Source organism: Scomber japonicus, chromosome 7 (genome assembly GCF_027409825.1).
Source record: "Scomber japonicus isolate fScoJap1 chromosome 7, fScoJap1.pri, whole genome shotgun sequence".
Lineage (NCBI taxonomy): Eukaryota > Metazoa > Chordata > Actinopteri > Scombriformes > Scombridae > Scomber > Scomber japonicus.
This window is the reverse complement of record NC_070584.1, coordinates 2,971,994-2,975,505: the sequence shown is the minus strand read 5'-3', so window position 1 is coordinate 2,975,505 and position 3,512 is coordinate 2,971,994. Positions and strand designations below refer to the sequence as shown.

At 39.9% G+C, this 3,512-nt stretch overlaps 1 long non-coding RNA gene across 1 annotated transcript; it reads right to left on the bottom strand.

Annotated features, from left to right (window-relative positions):
* Positions 1 to 1,510: 1,510 nt before the first annotated feature.
* Positions 1,511 to 2,146, bottom strand: LOC128361351 (uncharacterized). Its single transcript, XR_008321578.1, has 3 exons — positions 2,086 to 2,146; positions 1,618 to 1,711; positions 1,511 to 1,526 (listed from the first exon to the last, which is right to left on the bottom strand). It is a non-coding gene; the product is annotated as an uncharacterized LOC128361351 (long non-coding RNA).
* Between the last annotated feature and the right edge of the window lie 1,366 nt (positions 2,147 to 3,512).

The following is a 3,512-nucleotide window of genomic DNA, read 5'->3' as shown; positions in this document are numbered from 1 at the left end:
CATGCCGGCAGTCTCCGAGAAAATTCACGAACGCACCCGCCTAGGGTTTTTATTTTTTTATTTTTTTACTGTTACCTGTTCATCTTCGTTTTGCTTTTTTGACACACTTTTACAATGTTTTTTGGGACTCAAACTCCTGGACAGCTAATTTGGGAAAATACTTTAAAAATTTAAGGCTGTGTCTCAATTTGGACCCAACTGCGAGGCTGCATCCTCGAAGGACGCGGCCTTTGCAGCCTTCGAAGGATGCAGCCTTGAGGAACCTCCGAAGGATGCATCAACCGTTGTTAAATGAGACGGTCTAGCCTTCGAGGCATTTCCTGGTTGCGTCACCAGCTGTTCCCGCCCATAAGACGAGAAAGACGCCACGACCGAAAAGACGGTGAAAAAGCTGACAAAATTATAAGAGAGAAGAAAGGAGAAGAATAAAGGAAAGGAGAAGAAAGAAGGAAAACACACAAGAAAGAAAGAAAGAAAGAAGAAGAAAGAAGGAAAACACACAAGAGAAAGAATAATAAAATAATAATAATCTGTAAATAGTTATTTCTGATGTAAATTTGTAAATAGTTAAATGTTAAGACCGTAGTTATATTTCATTCCTTGATAGAAAGAATTGTATATTGTATTTAATAATTATTTTGATAATAATTGTACATAATTTTTATAATTTTCTTATAATAATCTGTAAATAGTTATTTCTGATGTAATTTTTGTAAATAGTGAAATGTTTCATCACTTGATAATAAAAGAAAATATTTAATCCCTTGTTCTTCCTGAACAGTAGCACTTTATGCAACCCTGTTATAAATTGTACTGAAGTTGTAAATACTAAATGGAATAGACGTGTAACAATGAACAATATTTTTTATTTAATAACAACATAAAACATCAAAATCTTCACAATCAAATAAAAAATAAAGAAAAATCATAAAATCATAAATAAAATAAAATTAAGCACATCTATATAGATGTATATTTATTTTTCTATTACTTTTTCCAGGAGAGAGAAGAGCCTCTCCATCCTGTCTTTCCCCTCCTGCTCCCTCCTCTCCTCTGCCTCATTTTGCCTTCTCATGTCCTCCTTTATGAGGTCAAGGAGGTCATCCTCCCTCCTCCTCTTCCTCCTGGGCCCTGGCTGGTCCTCCTCCTCCTCCTCCTCCTCCTCTTCACTCTCCTGCTCACCCACTGCGGCACTTGGCCCTGGTGTGTCCTCACGGATGGAGGCAATGAGGACAGGGGGGGCAATAGATGGCCTCTGCCCCAGTACCTCATCCATGAGGACAAACCACGGCCAAGTGCCAGCAGTGGGCTTGCCGCTGGCCCCCTCCCCTGTCCCTGGATATTCAATCCTAAGGCAGTGGAAATCAATCATGTCAGCAATTTTCAGCAAAAGTATTTAGTAACAGTAAAACTAATCCAAACCTGTAGGCTACCTACTTTATATATATATTTTTAAATTGTCCCATTTTTTTTTGGCCTGGTAGGGCTGGACCTTCCCCTTCAGCCCAATCTTTTCCAGTATTGCTCTAAACACAGAGGGAAGCAAGAGAAAAGGTAAACACAAGATCACATCAACACAGGGATGCAAAGATGTACAAAAATGGACATCAGCCTTACCTCCATCCCGCCGTGGCGGAGTTTTTGGCCCCCGTGAATAGATGGTCATTTTCCCCTCTTTGTTTAATCAGGAGCTCGGTTTGCTCCTTGCTCCCTAAACCAAAAATAAAACAAAATGTAATGTAAAACATGTTTTTTTTTTTACTATGTCAACAGACAAAAGGGTTCTAATATAGCAAAAAATTATCATAATAATGATAATAATGAAGTATAACATATAATAGTGATAATCCCAAACGTAGCTCTTCATTAAAATCTAAATTTGTTCATCTTAGTCCATTTATATATATATATATATATATATATATATATATATATATATATATATATATATATATGTATATATATATATATATATGTATATATATATGATATAAGTCAAGTAATAAAATATAAGTAATTAGTAAAAGTATAAAAGTATAAGTAGTAATAAGTCAAAATAATTAAATAAAACAAACCAATACTTACACTTGAATGAAAAGTCTTCACCTGTTGGTGTCGCCATTGTTGTGTTTTCGCGGCACTGAACAGCGCCGCGCAAAGGATCTTGGGATTTGGGAGGCCACGAAGGATAGTAGCGATGCATCCTCGAAAAAGAGGGAAAAGAAGGCCGCATTTCAAGGCTGCATTTGAAGGAGTCTTCGAATTGGGACAGCCTTCGCGCGGTGTTGTGACGTAATCGGCCTCGAAATGCGCACTTCGAGGATGCAGCCTCGCAATTTGGACCAAATTGGGACACAGCCTAAGACTTTAAAGAGTCGTGATAAGACTTTTTAATACTTTTTAAGACCCCGCGGATACCCTGACTTAGCTGTGTGTCCTGTGTAGGTGAAAGTGATATGCAATTGCCATTTCTTTTGTGTCAACAAATTATTGTCAACATGAACATGAGTTCATTCACATGTGGCGGCTGTGGCTCAGGAGGTAGAGCGGTCGTCCTTCAATTGGAAGATTGGTGGTTCGATTCCCGGCTCCTCCAGTCCTGTCGATGTGTCCTTGGGAAAGACACTTAACCCCTAATTGCTCCCGTTGCTGTGCCAACGGTGTATGAATGTGTATGAATGGTTAGATTCCCTCTGATGAGCAGGTTGGCACCCTGCGTGGTAGCCCCTGCCATCAGTGTATAAATGTGTGTGAAAGGGTGAATGACTTGTCATGTAAAGCGCTTTGAGTGGTCGCACAGACTAGAAAGGCGCTATATAAGTACAGTCCATTTACCATTTACATTATCAAAGTCACAATAAACTCTATATCTAAACCTCGGACCTGTACTTCAGACCTGTAGTGAGGGAAATATGATCTGCCGTAAACACGGTGCATTTTATTTTGAAAATTAACCCTGTGTTTTATTTTGTACACGATTTCCTGTCCCGCACGATCTGCTCTGTGCTTATTGATGCACCATGCTCCGACGTCGAATAAGTGGATGGCGACTAGTTAGACCAGGGGTCTTCAACGTTTTCCAGGCCAAGGACCCCCAAACAGATGGAGACACAGCGGGGACCCCCTACTTTTACATATTGTATAAAATTGTGTTTTATATTAAACTAGTCCTATAGTGCCATGTATTATGTACCTTGTTATTGTGCATTCAATACTAATATTCAAATAATACCAGACATCCCAACCTGCAAGGGAGGTCCGTTCCGGGGATGGGATTACTGTTACACTTGGTGTAGGTCGGTGCTGGGTGGGGTGGGGGTGGGGGTGCGATCGGTCTAATAAGCGGCAATACAGAGCTATAAAATAACGATGCTTACTCTCACGCGCTGCATTTATAGTCACACAACACACACGCGTGCTGCATTTATAGTCTCTCTCTGTCATGTGAGTGTGTTAGACAGGGGACTGTTTTGTGTATGCGCGCACTGTGCGCATTAATATGAGTTCACATG